This window comes from Mauremys reevesii, linkage group 11 (assembly GCF_016161935.1).
Source record: "Mauremys reevesii isolate NIE-2019 linkage group 11, ASM1616193v1, whole genome shotgun sequence".
Classification (NCBI taxonomy): Eukaryota; Metazoa; Chordata; order Testudines; family Geoemydidae; genus Mauremys; species Mauremys reevesii.
Genome location: NC_052633.1, coordinates 68,959,197 through 68,977,906, shown reverse-complemented (window position 1 = coordinate 68,977,906; position 18,710 = coordinate 68,959,197). Strand labels below are relative to the sequence as shown.

The following is an 18,710-nucleotide window of genomic DNA, read 5'->3' as shown; positions in this document are numbered from 1 at the left end:
AGCCATTGATCACTACCCGTTGAGCCCCATGATCTAGCCAATTTACTATCCACCTTAAAGTCCATTCATCCAGCTGATACTTCTTTAACTTGTTGGCAAGAATACTGTGGGAGACCGTATCAAAAGCTTTGCTTAAGTCAAGGAATCACATCCACTGCTTTCCCCTCATCCACAGAGCCAGTTATCTCATCATAGAAGGCAATTAGGTTAGTCAGGCATGACTTGCCCTTGGTGAATCCATGCTGACTGTTCCTCTCCCCTAAGTGCTTCAAAACTGATTCCTTGAGGACCTGCTCTATGATTTTTCCAGGGACTGAGGTGAGGCTGACTGGCCTGTAGTTCCCCGGATCCTCCTCCTTCCCTTTTTAAAAGATGGGCACTACATTAGCCTTTTTCCAGTCATCCAGAACCTCCCCTGATTGCCTTGACTTTTAAAAAATAATGGCCAATGGCTCTGCAATCACATCCGCCAACTCCTTTAGCAACCTCGGATGCAGTGCATCTGGCCCCATGGACTTGTGCTCATCCAGCTTTTCTGAATAGTCCTGAACCACTTCTTTCTCCACAGAGGGCTGGTCACCTCCTCCCTATACTGTGCTGCCCAGTGCAATAGTCTGGGAGCTGACCACGTTCGCGAAGACAGAGGCAAAAAAAAAGCATTGAGTACATTAGCTTTTTCCACATCCTCTGTCATGAGGCTGCCTCCCCCATTCAGTAAGGGGCCCACACTTTCCTTGATCATCATCTTGTTACTAACATGCCTGTAGAAACCGTTCTTGTTATTCTTAACATCCCTTGCTAGCTGCAACTCCAAGTGTGATTTGGCCTTCCTGATTTCACTCCTGCATGCCTGAGCAATATTTTTATACCCCTCCCTGGTCATTTGTCCAATCTTCCACTTCTTTTAAGCTTCTTTTTTGTGTTTATGATCAGCAAGGATTTCACTGTTAAGCCAAGCTGGTCGCCTGCCATATTTACTATTCTTTCTACACTTTGGGATGGTTTGTTCCTGCTACCTCAATAAGGATTCTTTAAAATACAGCCAGCTCTCCTGGACTTCTTTCCCCCCATGTTATTCTCCCAGGGGATCCTGCCCATCAGTTCCCTGAGGAAGTCAGTCTGCTTTTCTGAAGTCCAGGGTCCACATTCTGCTGCTCTCCTTTCTTCCTTCTGTCAAGATCCTAAACTCGACCAGCTCATGGTCACTGCCTCCAAGGTTCCCATCCACTTTTGCTTCCCCTACTATTCTTCCCTGTTTGTGAGCAGCAGGTCAAGAAGAGCTCTGCCCCTAGTTGGTTCCTCCAGCACTTGCACCAGGAAATTATCCTCTACACTTTCCAAAAACTTCCTGGATTGTCTGTGCACTGCTGTGTTGCTCTCCCAGCAGATATTGGGGTGATTGAAGTCCCCCATGAGAACCAGGGCCTGTAATCTAGTAACTTTTGTTAGTTGCCTGAAGACAGCCTTGTTCATCTCATCCCCCTGCTTTCTTTTGACTTTTAAAAAGAGTTGTATACATCACATATGCTTTCAGGCACTGTCAGAGTAACTCTATGAAGTATTATAATGAGATGTGAATAATACAATGAGAGTAACTAACTAAATTTAGATCCAAAAATCTATCTTGTGTAAAATATAGTGCTTGGAGAAAAGTCCTACTTGGTTTAATTGGATAAAAGGCCTCCATGCCTCACAATATTTGCAATACCTGTTTATAAAATTAAAAAGAGAAATGACATTAGAGCCAAATATGCAGGTCTCTTTTTTTAATGCATAACAAGCTATGGTTTTTATTTCTAGATGAGGATATTGACCTGGTCTCTTTGTAAGAGAATAAATCAGTTTAATTAAATACTATATATAGAGAAACACATATTTTGAGATTTCTTAATGTATTTTGCATTGACAAGGCTTCATTTTGAAATATTGATCACCTCATATTAGATGTCTGGTTGCTATCACATCCAGTTACTCATGTTATTAACTGATACATACATCAATAATGTGATCTGGACAATTTAATTTTAGTTCCTTATTGTGGAGACTTATGAATAAGTGACAATTGAGATTCGATCCTCTCCCAGCATGCAACATTTTCCATACTGGTTCAAATCCCTATCCTACATCCCTTACTCAACTGAGTTGTACCAATTAACTCAGTAAGCCATATTCTCAATATTGTCTGCTCCACCGTTACTGAGGAAAAATTCTCCCTGCCTTCTATAGTTTTTCCTAAGCAAGCCCCATTTTCATGGAAATCGATAGCTAAATGCTATTTGGCTTCAATGGGATCAGAATCAGGCCCTGATTAAGGGGATTAGGATCAGGCTCAGTGGGACTGCAAGTATGAGTAAAGATAGCTCATGTGAGGTTGCAAGATCCAGCCCTACATTTGTCATGCTACTGATTACTATGCTGACCTGCAGGTGCAAGACTCATAAACCACTTGGAATGTGAAATCCCTTGCCTCACAAGCTGGGAGAGGTCATTAAGAATCTTCCTCTTAAAAATTACCTTGGGGTTTTATCCTGTCACAAAACTCCGCTTTAGCTGAAGCTGCAGGATGATTTTCCATTGAAAGTCTGTTTCACCGTGATGACTTCTGCTGTCTGTGGCAAAGAGGAAATGGCTGAGGAAATCAAACTGCCATTAACTCCTCCGAGGCCAAAAACAGTTATATTTCATATACTATGAGTTGTTTCCCACATGTAGCCACTATTTCAGTTTACTCCACCTGGGTTTTTTGAATCCTGAAGTTTGTAGAGCATGACAGAGCCAGTCCCAACCTTTTAAAAGACCAAAATCATCTTTACAGTGTGGTGGTTGTTATGCTTCTCTGTGCACAAAGACCAAACAGATCTTTGTGTTGTTTTACATTGAGAACAACAACAAAGTAAGAAAGAACAAAAGCTTGTGTGAGTGAACACACTGTATGTGTCTCTCTTCCGTCAGGGTATCTGAGAATAAACTGGCTGACAAACTCTGCACATGGGAGGCGTGCTTTTAAATGTAAGGTTGAATACTCTGAAAACAAAGGGCATCAAAGTTTCATAGCCACATCCAGCACAGTTCTATTCTGAAAAGTGATTCTGCTAAAAAAATAAATGGGATCCCAAATGTATTCTTTATCAATCCACCTCATTCTGGTCTCGCCGGTTCTATACTAGTGTAACTCCCTTGACTTACAGCCACGTTCTGATGTGGGATCAGAATCAGGCTATGACTTTTGCTAATAAATAAAAAGTGATGGGCCTGATTCTCTCCCCTGATCCACCCCTTTGTGCCACTTAGGTACTGCAGAACATTGCCCACACATGGCCAATTGTGAATACTCTCAGTGAGTGGAAGGAAACTCTGATGGAGAGTGGGGCTAGTCACCAGCACTCCAACACCAGGGGCTGGGTGAGCTTGAGAGCCTAAGCTGCTGCCCAAGCTGCAATGTCCACATTACTATTTTTAGCAGCTAGCCGGAGTCTACCCAGGCTGAAAGACTTGATCCCAGCTGGAGTGCAGACACACCCGAAGTCTCCACAAGGCAGGTGATACTCAGGTTAAGCCAGTGTGACATGCTGCAAATTATTTCCATAGGCTATTTCTTGAGATTAAATATGCAGGCAGCTGTAGAGTGCATTGAAAAACTTTGTAAGCTGCTCTTTGGCTGCTTATCTGATTCATTAGGTGAGGATGGGACTCCTAAAAAGAGAGAGAACTTTGGACCTTTAGCAACTGTGTCCCCTCACAACAAAACCATCTCCTCCCATCTCATCACCCATCCATCCCTATCCTCTTACTACCCTAATTCAAATAAAATATATTTTATTGGCATCTTACGATGAATATGAGAGAGAGAGAGAAACTTGGGGTGCATGTCAGCAGCATCCAGCATTGGCCCAAGACAAGGCTTCACAGCTTATTGAGTGTTTGATCCCCCTCTCCATTCCTGATGGGCAACTGGCTTGTACGATGAGCAGTGGTATTGCTGCCACCTTTCTCTGCTCCCTCGCCCAGCACATTTTTTTCCCTTAGTTGTAGAGTGTCTTTAAACTGGGACAGTTTGAGGGAGAGTTCACGTCGCACTCCTTGATATCTCAGATGGTGAAGTAAAAAGTATCTCTGGATTTTAATCTTCAGCATCCAAAAATTCCCTTCCCCTCCTTCTTCTTGCCAACTCCTTCCCTTCCCAACACCAGCCCTCCCTCAGCCACCTCCCTATACAATCCTCCCATACTAATACCAACCCTTACTAACCCCCTCCCAACACCAGCCCTGCCCCTATCATCCCACCACCACCACCACCCCCTCACCTATCCCAGCAACAACCTTCCTCCTCCCCCTGCCATCCCAACACCTGCCCTCCCCCGCTCCTGCCTCTGTCATCCCAACACCACCCCCCCTCACCTATCCCAGCAACCTTCCTCCTCCCCCTGCCATCCCAACACCACCCCTCCCCTTCATCCCAATACCAGCCCTCCCCCTGCCATCCCAATTCCAGCCTCCCCCCTCCCACTGCCATCCCACCCTCCCAACACCACCCCACCCCTGTCATCCCAACACCACCCCTCCCCACCAGCAACAATCCCCCGTCATCCCAACACCAGCCTCCCACGCCCCTGGCTCTGTTCTCCCAACACCACCACCCCTCACCTATCCCAGCACCATCCCTCCCCTCCTCCATCTATCCCAGCAACAACCTTCCCCTCCCCTGCCATCCCAACACCAGCCTCCCCACCCCTCCCACTGCCATCCCCGCCCCTGTCATCCCAACACCCCCCACCTATCCCAGCACCACCACCCCCACCCCAGCCCCAGTTATCCCCACACCCCTCACCTGCCTCTTGTCTCTTTCCGCGGTTCCCCCGGGCCCCCGCCAGGCCCCGCCCTTTCCAGCAGCTGCATTGCGATTGACCAGAGGGCGCCACGTGACCCGGAAGCGGGCCCGCCCCCACGCCCTGGGCGGAGCGGCTGCGAAGGGAGGGGGCCGCGCGCGGCCGGAAGTGCCCCGCGGCGGGAGCGCGCCGCGGAACCCTAATGCGAGGGAGCTCTGCGGGGCGGGGAGGCGCTCGGAGCCGCGGCAGAGCGGGGAAGGAGCCGGGTGTCAGCCCCAGGTAAGGGGCGGGTCAGGACTGGCCCCCCCGCCCATGGGAGCCGGGGTTTCCCTGGGCTCCGGGACCCTGTCACTCCGCAGGGGCTGGGAGCTCCGGACCCAGCGGCTGCTCCCCGCGAGGGTTAGGGGGACCCCCCCCTTGCCGGGGCTGGCCCAGGCCCCCCATTTCCAGTGTGTGTGTGGTGTGGGGGGGTCTCATGCAGAGTTCCTGAGCCCGCCACCGCCGCGCATTGGCTGCCCGCAGGAGGGGTCCCCCCTTGCCCTCGGGGGGGCGGCTTTCCCTGCCCGCAGCGTGCCCCGGGGGAAGGCCCCCCCCAGCTGCGCTCTGGGGTACGGGCCCGTGCCGGACCCTCCCCACCGTGGGGGGCATTGCTGGCCGGAAGGAGTCTCGGGGCAGCCTGTGTGTGGGAGCGAGCTGGGGCGCCCTGCCCAGCCAGCTGGAGCTGAAGGGGGGCTGTGGGTAAGGCTCTGCTTCCGAAGAGGCAGAGTTTCATAGAGTCCAGCGCCAGACGGGACCACTGCGATCATCTGGTCTGCTCTCCTGTATCACACGGGCACCTTTGGAGAAGTCATTGGCTGGAAGTCCCCCCCCCCCCCCGCCCCGCCCGGCATGTGTGTTTGGGGCTGTCCCTGGGCTTTGGAATGGGGCCCTTTGATACCATACCCCAGGGGTTCTCAAACTGGGGGGTGGGACCCCTGAGGGGGGGTCGTGAGGTTATTACATGGGGGTACACGAGCGGTCAGCCTCCACCCCAAACTCTGCTTTGCCTTTAGCATTTATGATGGTGTTAAATATATCTTAAAAAGTGTTTTTAATTTATAAGGGGGGAGGTCACACTCAGAGGCTTGCTATGTGAAAAGGGTCACCAGTACAAAAGTTCGAGAACCGCTGCCATACCCTGTCTGGAATTCAGGTGGGGATGACCTTTGTGCATGTATAGGAGGTTGCACCCTCAGTTTAATTCAGAGAACCTGTGTCCCTTGGGCCCGTATGAAATTCAGAGTTTGGGGTGAGGTTGTCTTTCTGCCACATGTTTATGAATAGGACACGGTGCTTTAATGACTGATGCTGCTTCATTTGAGTCACCTGGGAATTGTGGGTTGTGCTTTAGGCTGCCACTCCCACCCTGACGTGTGCAGAGATCTTTATTTTTCCCAAACTACTGTGGGTAGGCAAGAGAAAACACTTGCTGGGCAACTGGGCAAGATGTGGGAGTTTGAGATGGTATCGTCCTTGCCTGAGTTGGACATCCCTGAAGTACCTTGTCTTACATGGCTGGGTTCTCTTTACCTGTTGCAGATTTGTAAATATGCTTTTTTTCTCTCTGAAACCTTTAAGTATAGATGTTGAAAGAGGAAAAGGCAGTGCCCAAATGTAGTGTTACTATAAAGGGGAGAGTGAGATATGGGGCAAACTAACCAGCCAAATTATGCAATTTAAGGGGGAGGTTAGGCTAGATTTTACCTTTTTTCCAAGGGGTGGGACCTGAGGTCCTATGGGGCCACTTGCAAGAATTAAAATAGATATAGTCAAGCCCTGCTTAGTAGGCACCGATTCTGTGGGTCCTCTGGGGCTGGAGCCACCCACATGGGGAAAAAATGGTGGGTGCTGAGCAACTACCAGCAGCCCTCTTATCACCTCCCACCTGCCCCCACAGCACTTCCCACTAGAGTGACCAGACAGCAAGTATGAAAAATCAGGACAGGGGGTCGGGGGTAATAGGTGCCCATATAAGAAAAAGCCACGAATATCGGGACTGTCCCTATAAAATCGGGACATCTGGTCACCCTGCTTCACACCTACCAGCAGGCCCCACAGATCAGCACCTCCCCTCCTTCCCCGTGCCTCCCACCCACTGTAATTAGCTGTTTGGCAGTGTGCAGGAGGCTGGGGGAGGAGTGAGGATGCAGTGCACTTGGTGGAGGGGGCAGGGCTGGGTGGACCAAGGGCAGTAAAAGGTGGGGTTGGGGGTGGGGCCTTGGAGGAAGGGGTGGGTGAGGGGCAGGGTATGGGGCAGAACCAGGGGTCAAGCACCCCCTGGAACTTTGGAAAGTCAGCATCTGTGCCCTGCTTCCTTTTTGGGTCATGTATGTTTGGGTGGTGGAAGGGGGACATACAGATTCAACAAGTGTTTAGGACCATCCCTGATCTTTCTAATTTAAAGCCCAGATTTTAGATCCTTACTGCAAATATGCACAAAGGTCACGTGGGGTTTTTGTTTAATAAAACCTTGGTAATATTTAATATTTCCTGCTCCTTAAACATCTGCTACTGTGAGAAAGGTCTAATTCTTTCCCCTTCACCAGAAGTTTGGGAAGTTGTGTGACTAGTATTCTGAAATTTTGGAGATTGACTGTATTCAGGAAGCACACTGTCTGATGTTCTCTTAAATTTTCAATATATCGGTAGTTAAAGCTGTAGGAGGGACTAAGAGGTGCAGACTGGATTGTAATTGTAGATATTTCTCTAGATGGATTGACTACCTTTCTTAGTTGATAAATGAGGCTGTCTACATTACTGGCTAAATTTGCATTGCTGGGATCAATGCAGTGGTGTCGATTTAGTGGGTCTGCTGAAGACATGCTAAATTGATGGGAGAGTGCTCTCCTGTTGATGTCTATACTCTACTTCCCTGAGTGGCGGAAGCTATGTTGACAGGAGAGTGTCTCCCGTCAATATAAGTTGACTTACAGCAGTGTCTACACCGCACCAAGTTACATGGACTTCAGTTATGTAATTTATGTAACTGAACTAGCCAGGGTGGATTTGATTTAAATCAGATTAATGATTTAAATTATTATTTAAATCGTTAGTCAGGAAGACTCGATTTAATCATGGAGTTCTACATAAAAGTGCATTTTTGTTGGTTGTTATAACCTTAATACATATTCTTCACAACTCAGAAATAGATGAAGGTTTCATTTTTAGAAGATACACACTATATATTTTTAAGTGATTTATTTTGAAAACTTTTCAGATTACTTTTACAGCTATATCAGAAAATGAATGATTGTTTAGTAATTGAAGCAGATATTTATGAAGTTACTGGGAGGTGAACTATCTCCAATTCAACAGGTTAATCATTAACATTTGGAGGATTTTCTTCCCATGCTGTATCAGGAGGAGAGCATCACCAGACAGACATTTAAATTGTTTTATTTAACTAAAACAACAACGTTAGATATTCTGGATTTTTTTCTTCAACAGCAAACCTATAATATTTTAACAAAACAAGCATATGAATATTTGAATTTAGTTAAACATTCTAGTTTTTTAAAATCAGGTTTGTTTTTATTAAATTGTTTTTAACTAAAATAGTTAAATGAAATTTTTTTAAAAAAATCGACTGTCAGCCACATCAGCTTAAAATTTAAAATACTGGATTCTGTAGCTGACTCAGTCGTCTTCACATTCATTTTCCTGTTTGTTCATAATCTGGAAGAGAAAAACAAGCTTTCCTGCTTTTTCAGGTCCCAAACAATTTCTCAATTTGGAATGAATTTGTCCAAAGGAAGAAAATATTCTTTGTACACTGGCAGAAGAAGCTACTGCTGTTAAAGTGAGATTATTACTTCAACAGTCTGAAGTGCTTAAGTGACTTCCACCAGTTCACTGGTGTGACGTTCTTTAAAGCGTCATTAGCAAACATATATTTCTTGAATAATTCTTATTCCCAAACTGGCTCTCTTTTACGGCTTGCTGCCATTATAAGGTTTCCCTTCTAGTGAGAGAATGGTATGGTATATCTCAAATCAATGAAGGCTACACTCAGAAAGACCTCAAGACTTTTGGAACATGCTGCTCAAACTGTTTAACTTTTGTTTCTACTGCCTGTCCCTCCCTTCTCACATTTATATCCAGACTTCTTCTCCTTGTCAAGATCTATTCCGTCCCCAACAATCTTCTATTCATTGAGCTTTTTGAAACTTTGCACTTTTAGAGAGGGGTAAGGGATTGACTTTGCAGAGGGACAGTAGGGTTGAGGTCTGTTATTTCTCACCTCTATGTATTATTTATTTCTTTAACAGCAAAAATGTTTTTAAATAACAAGCATGTTCTCTCTGGAGACACAAATTCCACAGTTTGAGAACTGCAAAACTAAGCATCTCTGATGGTATCTTCTTGACTGAGCACTGAGTCCCATTGGGTAGATAGAAAGATTAACCTAAATAATCTATACAGAAGCCCCTGGAACCGCATAAGATTGGGTTCCTAATCCATGAACTATTGGAACTCATTTACAAACATTTTCTTAAACATTACATGAATATATTGTCTCATACTATAGAATTAGAATTTACAATCCTTATTCTATGATGAAATATCTTTGAGCCATAATGTATCTTAATTAAAACTATATTTAGATATGCTTTTTGAGGAAAAAACCTTTTATCAAAAAAATCCAATTTAAAGAAAAAATGCAATTTTTTTAAATTATTTTTCTTTCTTTAAATCATTGATTTGTATCCACCCTGGAAGTAGCGTAATTTAGATCGATTTACAGTGTTAGTGTGGACCGGCTCTGAATAATGGTGTTAGAAGACTGAAGTGCAACAATTCCAAATCTGTTTTCCTTATGATAATACCATATGGAAGACAATATTTACTTTCCACTTTATTCATTTGTGCTGGATTGGTCAAGGACAGCATTGATGTAAACAATTTGTAATCCTGAATCATGATCATCTATCACGATCATAAAGGGAATCATTAGCACAAACAAGGCATTTATGACATAAATTCCTGTAAAGACAGTTGCTTGCCTCTTCTTATTGTTTTAAAGATTTAATGAGAGTTGACTGAATATTTACTTACCTGTATTACAAATAATACCTTGGACTATTTAAACTAATTAAATCTAATTTACCCTTTGTTATTAGTTTTTAATACTTTCTACATTTCTCTTCTTTTACAATGAAAATAGGTCAGTTTCACACTTTTCCCTCTAAGTATTATCTTATCAACTTAAATTTCTCATACAATAGCATGTTTGTTTCATGCATACAGCAGGGGAATTTTTTTAAATATTTTCTATGGGAATAAAAAATTTGCATTTCTACTAGTCTTGGATTTTGTAAAAGATTATTTTTTACAAAATCCCAGTTTGGAGCATAATTTGACCTGACAGTACCTTTTTTTGTGAATTTCATTTGCTAATTGATATGTCAGACTTTTAACATCAGTTTAGGTGTACAGTAACTCCTCACTTAAAGTTGTCCCGGTTAACGTTGTTTCGTTGTTACATTGCTGATCAATTAGGGAACGTGCTTGTTTAAAGTTGTGTAATGCTCCCTTCTAATGTTGTTTGGCAGCCACCTGCTTTGTCTACTGCTTGCAGGAAGAACAGCCCCTTGCAGCTAGCTGGTGGGGGCTTGGAACCAGGGTGGACCAGCAGCCCCCTATCAGCTCCCCCTATTAGCTCCCCGCTCCCCTAAGTTCCCTGTGCAGCAGCTGCCTGCAGTTCAGCAGTGTCCCTCCCCCCACTGCCATGTGCTGCTCCTGCCCTCTGCCTTGGAACTGCTCCCCGAGACTCCTGCTTGCTGTGCCAGGGGGAGGGAAGGAAGAGGGGGGCTAATGTCAGGGTGTCCCCCCTGCTCCTGTACCCCGCTTACCCCATCTTCCATAGAGCAGGGCTCAGGATAGCTCAGTGGTTTGAGCATTGGCCTGCTAAACCCAGGGTAGTGAGTTCAACCCTTGAGGGGGCCATTTGGGGATTTAGTTGGGGATCAGTCCTGCGTTGAGCAGGGGGTTGGACTAGATGACCTCCTGAGGTCCCTTCCAACCCTGACAGTCTATGAAATGCTCAGAGTTGCAAGGATGGAGTCTCAGCAAACTGATCTAATTAACAAGGCAGTGTACTTGAGGGAAATGTGCATATGCCCCTCCCTTCCTGCTGCCTTGCAGAGTGAGAGAGTTAACCCTTGAGGGCTCAGCCAATTGCTAGTTCATCATTTAGCAGTAAGGGAAATAGCCCAACCTCTGACTCCTCCACTTCAATGAAGCTTCACAATCATCATCACTATGTACCAGTATTAACTTGTTTGTTTAAAACTTTGTGTGTGTGTGTGTGTGTGTGTATATATATGTGTGTGTATATATATATATAAATAAAAATTTCCCTGAAACCTAACCCCCTCATTTACATTAATTTGTATGGGGAAATTGGATTAGCTTAACATCGTTTCGCTTAGTCGCATTTTTCAGGACCATAACCAGGGGCGGCTCTAGGCACCAGCAAACTAAGCTGTTGCCTAGGGCGGCCAAATCTAGGGGGCGGCAGGCTGGGCCGGTGGACCTGCCGCAGTCATGCCTGCGGGAGGTCCACCGGAGCCCGCGCTCTCTGCTCGACCTCCAGGCATGACAGCGGCAGCTCAGCCCGAGCCGCCGACGCCGCCCGCCGCCCGCCCCCCGCGCCGCTCCGCTGTTCTGTTCCCGCCGTGGACCTGCCGTGGACTCGCTCGAGCCCACCGAGGGGGGGATGGAGACCGCCGCGGGACCGGCGAAGGGGCGCGCGCGCCGCGCACACCGCTGGGGCTGCCTCCTCTTTTCTCCCTGACCATAACTACAACGTTAAGTGAGGAGTTACTGTACTGAGTGCTTAAAAGAGCAGTCAGCTACAGGCACTTCAGTTCTGTGCAAGGCAGTAATGAACTGGTATATCTCAGATGTACATGTAAGTAGTCATCCATTAAGTGGCATTTCATGGCTGAAATGTTGATTCTGCTATCTACATTGTACTTTCTCTTTGTGAAGAGACCAGTCTTTCAAATGAAAGCAATATGCTGCAATCATTTGTTTGAGAGTCTGTGGTCTCATTGCTATGTGAAATGCTGCATAAAAATTGTCCCTTCTTTGTGAGACTTACACTCTAGCCAGACAGTGCAGAGGAGATGCTGTGCAAACAGGACACAGAGTGGTCTAACTAAAAAAAAACAGACTGGGAATAGAATTCTAATCCTGGTTCTAATGTCCTCTGTGGCATTTGGTGAAGCATGTGATCTTACACTACCATTAAATGGGAATAACAACATCTATTTCATGTGGGTGTTGTGAGCTAAACTAGAGAAGGCTGTAAACATTTTTGAGCACTAAACACTAAATACTGTAATGTTATTGTGTCTCAATCTTGACCAGTAAGAACAGCTTCCAGGGGTGAGAGCATAGTTCAGGTTCCACGTCGATTCAGATCTTGGCATATGTGAATCTGCGAACAAGGGGGGCAGTTGAGATGGCTTTTGAATGGGAACACCTGTCCACTGGTAAATGTGCTAAAACCAGTCCACCTCATCTCTGAATTAAAGGAAATTTGGGATGGTAGCTCAAAACATAAGAATCAAAGCATTTCAGACCGTTCTTGTACTGACTCTACTGAATTTTGGACCAAGTGTTGCAGAATAGTAATCTCCTAAATATTAGGGTTTCAGTAAAAACTTTTTTGGATCCTTAAATATAACAGCGTTACTGAGTTACTCAGTGATTCTCAGATTGCTTGTTTTGATTAAACACATTGTGATTTCCCTGGTTCTGTGTCCTACCTGCCTAGGGCAGAGCTAGACTTGTACTAACAAAGGCCAGATAGAGGTGCTTTTGAAACTAATAAATGATTGCCTAATAACTAGTTTTCATCAAACCAGTTTCTGTGTCAAACTTGTGATCCTCCTCAAATATCTGTTCTCTTAAAGGCCTTTGGATTTTGCAGGGTTAAAGAAATGGAATACAAGGGCTTTTGGGGGATGGAGTGGCAGTGAATGAAATGCTTGTAAACAGCACTAAATTGAAAACTACTGATGTTAAACACAGAAAAGTTCCTCCCTCTCTAAGGGAAATGTCTGTGCTAGGGAATATTACCAAAACAAACCCCAAAATTCCACTCTAGTGTGTGGTTGAGAACATTGTATCTGAACCTGGATCCATAAAAGCTAGTAACTCAAAAATCAAAACTATATAGAAGTACAGTACATAAGTGACAGAAATAATTCTGGTATTAAATGAGAGTTGAGTATTTTTTATTTGGATTTAAATGTCAAGAGCACATGGATAGGTAATCTTTAAGTGCCTTTGATATTAACTAAAAATACAACTGATTTCCAAACATAACTAGAGAATAGCAGCAATCCAATATAACCACACCATGTAACCACACCAATTTAATCTTAATCTTGCTTTAAACTCCACACTCGTGTGTGTGTTGCAGTAAACTAGGATTTTATCTTGTATAATAGAGGTCACAGTCCCAGTACAGTTTTCAGGATTCAGGTTAGTGGGTTATGAGATACTTTGGCGGTTGGGGAGGAAAAAATGCATTGATTTATTACAGATTTTAGGTCCCAGGCTGGGCTTTCAGTAACCTTCTAAAATGCACATATGTACAGTACATAGTATTATATCAGTCTCCACTAATGACATTACTACATGATTGACACTAAGGTAGTGGTAAGTTGAAAAACATAGGGCTAAATGCCACTCTGATGTAAATCAGAGTAAGCCCATCAGTCTGAAAACAGATTATTCATCAAAATACAGTGTAATTCAGTGTACTTCTGTGACTTTAAACTCTCACTTCCAGTGATCAGAAGAAGGAGCTTCCTCCCCAAGATTTTAAGGAAGGATAGAGACAAAGCAGGAATTGGTTTCCGTGCTCCCCAAATATGAGGATTTGGTGAAGAATCATAAAAATGACTGTTTTATTTTTTTATTTTATTTATTTATCTATCTGCTGCTATTTCAGACCAAATTGAAAAGTGGGATAAATTTTCAGGGATGGGATTAGAAAGTATAAGCAGGTGGAATCTGCCACCCTAAGGGAAAACTCTGTAAACTGCAGGCTGCAGTGGCATTACTTGGGATGTCAGTGTACAATGTGGTCTGATGTGACCATTTACGCTAACAAGAAATCAAGATTTCAATAATGTCACTTCATTGTAATGATGGAGATAGGTAAGATGCTTTCAGGTTATCTCTTAACAAATATTTTTATAATGAAACCCTTTGAAAATATGTTCATCCCCCCCATCTCTTTTAAAACTGGCTTCCTATGAGTATTTCTGCTACAGCAAGAGACTCTTCCCCACTGTCCTATTTTGCTGCTGCTAAGCTTTTAGCTTACTGCAAGAGCCCACTCTAAGCTAATGAGAATTCCTCACTTATCCAGTTACCCCGACAACAGGACTTTTTGATGGTCAGTTGACTCTCCCAGCAACTTCACTCTCTTGTTTATTACATAGTCAAATACTTTTGCTGAGTATGTATCCTTATGGGATTACCAGAAATGCGTCTTTCAAAAGCATAATATTGATGGGACATTGCTTTGTTTTTCTCTTCCACTCTAAGGCACTATAAGAACATAAGAAAGGCCGTACCGGGTCAGACCAAAGGTCCATCTAGCCCAGTATCTGTCTACCGACAGTGGCCAATGCCAGGTGCCCCTGAGGGAGTGAACCTAACAGGCAATGATCAAGTGATCTCTCTCCTGCCATCCATCTCCATCCTCTGACGAACAGAGGCTAGGGACACCATTCTTACCCATCCTGGCTAATAGCCATTTATGGACTTAGCCACCATGAATTTATCCAGTCCCCTTTTAAACATTGTTATAGTCCTAGCCTTCACAACCTCCTCAGGTAAGGAGTTCCACAAGTTGACTGTGCGCTGGTGAAGAAGAACTTCCTTTTATTTGTTTTAAACCTGCTGCCTATTAATTTCATTTGGTGACCCCTAGTTCTTGTATTATGGGAATAAGTAAATAACTTTTCCTTATCCACTTTCTCAACATCACTCATGATATTTATATACCTCTATCATGTCCCCCCTTAGTCTCCTCTTTTCCAAACTGAAGAGTCCTAGCCTCTTTAATCTTTCCTCATATGGGACCCTCTCTAAACCCCTAATCATTTTAGTTGCTCTTTTCTGAACCTTTTCTAGTGCTAGAATATCTTTTTTGAGGTGAGGAGACCACGTCTGTACACAGTATTCGAGATGTGGGCGTACCATGGATTTATATAAGGGCAATAATATATTCTCAGTCTTATTCTCTATCCCCTTTTTAATGATTCCTAACATCCTGTTTGCTTTTTTGACCGCCTCTGCACACTGCGTGGACATCTTCAGAGAACTATCCACGATAACTCCAAGATCTTTTTCCTGACTCGTTGTAGCTAAATTAGCCCCCATCATGTTGTATGTATAGTTGGGGTTATTTTTTCCAATGTGCATTACTTTACATTTATCCACATTAAATTTCATTTGCCATTTTGTTGCCCAATCACTTAGTTTTGTGAGATCTTTTTGAAGTTCTTCACAATCTGCTTTGGTCTTAACTATCTTGAGTAGTTTAGTGTCACTATGCTCATCAGATCTCTCCTATTTGTTTCAGACTGCCTTTTGAACAAATTAGATTTTCTAACAAAATATACAACTTTTGAGCCTGTACAGATAGGTGGGAAGCTTTAGGGGACTAAGTAGCATGGAGCTAGAAGGCTCGTGCTTATGGGAGCACAATTTAGGCCTAATACTGCTCACTTTACTTGCACGAGTAGTCCCATTGATCACCTTTGGACAATCATGTGAGTAAAGTGAGCAGTTTTGCCCTTCATCTTTGTGCCTTTCTCATAGTATCTTGGGAACCTTTCCTCTTGTGGCTTTTTAGGTAGAGATCAAATGCTTAATCAACTCTGATATCTAGTAGAAAAAATACTGGTCATTAAAAGCCACTTCAGTTGGTTGTCCCACTTTTTGACCTTAGTTACATGAGAAATCTAGTGTAAGGAAACCACAGTGGTATGTGCCCTTATAATTTAACTTGGAAGGATAGAGAAATTATGAAGTAACTTCTATTAAGATATTGTTGTCATGGACTGGTTGCTTTTATTGTAAAATCTCTACTTGAGGTATCTAGTCTTCCTTGATGTTTAATATTGTATCTCATTGGATTACTGTCACAAAGCCATTGTACTGTGCATGTAGAAGTATTCAGGGAGTAACAATCTGTGAAACTTTGTAGGAACATCAGTTCCAAACTTTTTTACCTCCGAAGTGCCACCTATGTTCTAAGTGTCTTTATTAGAATAATGTTGGTCATGATGCATTAGTTTGGGGGTTTTAATATTATAACCATGCATGTTAGATTTCAAAAAAGTAGCACTGATGTAAAATATTGCTCTGCGTAGAAACTTAGATAAAAGCTTTGAAGACTACCTACAGCTATTTTTTTGAAAGAACCCCTCCCTCCCACTTTCCATGCACCCCAAGTACACCACCAGCTCACTTCCAAAAATGCATTTAATACAAATAAAGCATGTATGAATTTATTAACTTTAGTGCATAAACATTAATCCAGTGATCTTTAGTTGTTAAAAATTGAATTTTTTTTCCTATGGAATGTATCAGAGCCTTTAAGGTTTAAAACAGCAGCATTTCCAAAAGAGTGTATACCCCAAAATATGTTTTTAACTAATGCAATGTAATGAGTGCTCACCTAAATACATGATTTGCATTTACTGTGAAACTATAATGACTCCAAATAAATCACTCTTGGTTTTATTTAGCAGCAGGAGATAATTATTTGGTGATTTTATATTTCACTGATGCTACAAAAGTATCAAGTTTACTTAAGAGATAGTAATATTCAAACTAGAAATCTTAATATACCTCTACCTCAATATAACATGTCCTTGGGAGCCAAAAAATCTTATCCCGTTATAGGTGAAACGGTGTTATATTGAACTTGCTTTGATCCACCAGAGTGTGCAGCCCTGCCCTCCTCCCCCGGAGCACTGCTTTACCGCATTATATCCAAATTCGTATTATATTGGGTGGCGTTATATCGAGTTAGCGGTATACTTTACTTCCCATAAAACAAATAGGAGTCAGTTAATTTGGGCAACTTCCAAGGTAGAAAAATGAGATTTCAAATGCGTTTGTTCAATTTAGCTTTAAGTAATTTACTAAATTTACCCTTCTTGATTATCTGAAGATGATGTATATCACAAGTGACAGATGTAATAGGCAAAAACCCTAGCTCCAAACATCTGCATTTTAAAAAGTGGAAACATTCAGTTTTCCATGATCATGTTCTCCTGGAAAGTAATATGGAAGCAATAGCTTGGAAATACACAGCATGAATACATATTACCACTGGATGGTGGGACTTAAATAACGAAAGCTCCATGCAATAGGTAGGTCTGAGTAGGTGTTGAACAGTGTTCCTGGACTGTTTAAAAGCAGTTCCCACTGTTCCATTTAATATGCTTCTGAACGGAGAACTTAAAAAACATTGCAGCCAAATAAAGTGACAGAGTGAACATAGATATTGGTTAATAATGAACATTAATGTTTCAGGGTTTTTTTAGTTTAGAACATTTACATGAAAGTGTTTCCTTTGCATTGGTTGGAAGAAAAATAAATCCAAGTATGTCTGCAGAGTAAGATGATAGCCAGCATTTGATGCTGCACTGAGTTTCTGCTTGATGCAGTGGAGCATGAGGTAGGCCCATCAGGGAGCTTGGTCCCACTCTGTGATTCTTAGGGCAGACTTGTGGATGTAAGCTGTGGCAGCTGGCAGTGGTCCCCAGGGGACTGTGCCAGTTGAGGATACCTAGACAGTAGCCTGCTTCTGCCACCCCAAAATGTCCCTTGTGCTGCACCCAGGTCTAGGGTGTGTGTGTGTGTGAGAGAGAGAGAGAGAGAAGCGGAGGGTGATGTAGAAACTTGGTGTGCTGGGACCATCAGCAGAATTCTCCCCCATGCCAAAGGAATCCTTAGCAGACTACATATATCTGCTTCTGGCCCCTTTTTACTTCTAGAATGAACTAGAGAATCTTGCCCCATAATACCAGTGCTATTTGTGGTTCAAGCCCTTTGAAATAATCACTAACTATTCTTGCATCACCTCTGTTATCCCTGTTTCACAGATAGTGTGACTGAGGTAGAGACGGTGATTTGTCTCAAGTCCCACAATCAGTAGTAGAGTGAGTGAATCATGCTCAAGTCATTTAATGTTGATAAATATCATGGAATTGAGAGAGAAGTTATGTGAATGAACCTAATACCTGTAGAATAAGTCAAATTGCAAAACTATCATTAGAATCATAGAATTGTAAGACTGGAAGGAACCTCTCAAGGTCATCTAGTCCAGTCCCCTGCACTCATGGCAGGACTAAGTATTATCTAGACCATCCCTGAGAGGCATTTGTCTAACCTGCTCTTAAAAATGTCCAATGATAGAGATTCCACAACCTTTCTGTATTCCAGTGCTTATCCACCCTGCCAGTTAGGAAAGTTTTTTTCCTAATGTCCAACCTAAACTGCCCTGGCTGCAATTTAAGCCCATTGCTTCTTATTCTATCCTCAGAGGTTAAGGAGAATAATTTTTCTCCCTCCTCCTTGTAACAACCTTTTATGTACTTGAAAAGTGTTATCCTGCCCCCTCCTCCCGTCCCGTCTTTTCTTCTCCAGACTAAACAAAGCCAATTTTTTCAATCTTCCCTCGTAGGTCATGTTTTTTTCGACCTTGAATCATGTTTGTTGCTCTTCTCTAAACTTTCTGCAATTTGTCCACATCTTTCCTGAAATGTGGTGCCCAGACATGGAGACAGTACTCCAGTTGAG

The 18,710-nt window shown here is 43.4% G+C and overlaps 1 protein-coding gene and 1 long non-coding RNA gene across 3 annotated transcripts in view; one reads left to right on the top strand and one right to left on the bottom strand.

The window, feature by feature from the left end:
• Positions 1–4,886, bottom strand: part of LOC120374391 — a 29,735-nt gene extending 24,849 nt beyond the window's left edge. Inside the window, exons 1-2 of the long non-coding RNA XR_005586067.1 lie at positions 4,829–4,886; positions 2,515–2,609 (exon numbers count right to left, since the gene is read on the bottom strand). This is a non-coding gene — a long non-coding RNA (uncharacterized LOC120374391). The remainder of the gene's footprint in view (positions 1–2,514; positions 2,610–4,828) is intronic.
• RALB (RAS like proto-oncogene B) overlaps positions 1–18,710 on the top strand; it is a 115,839-nt gene that overhangs the window by 59,528 nt on the left and 37,601 nt on the right. The window contains exon 1 of one of the 2 annotated variants that reach the window (XM_039493937.1): positions 4,811–5,105. The exons of the other annotated variant lie outside the window; for it this stretch is intronic. The gene's annotated coding sequence lies outside the window, so the exon portion shown is untranslated. Of the gene's footprint in view, positions 1–4,810; positions 5,106–18,710 lie in introns of those variants that run through there. 2 annotated transcript variants of the gene reach the window in all.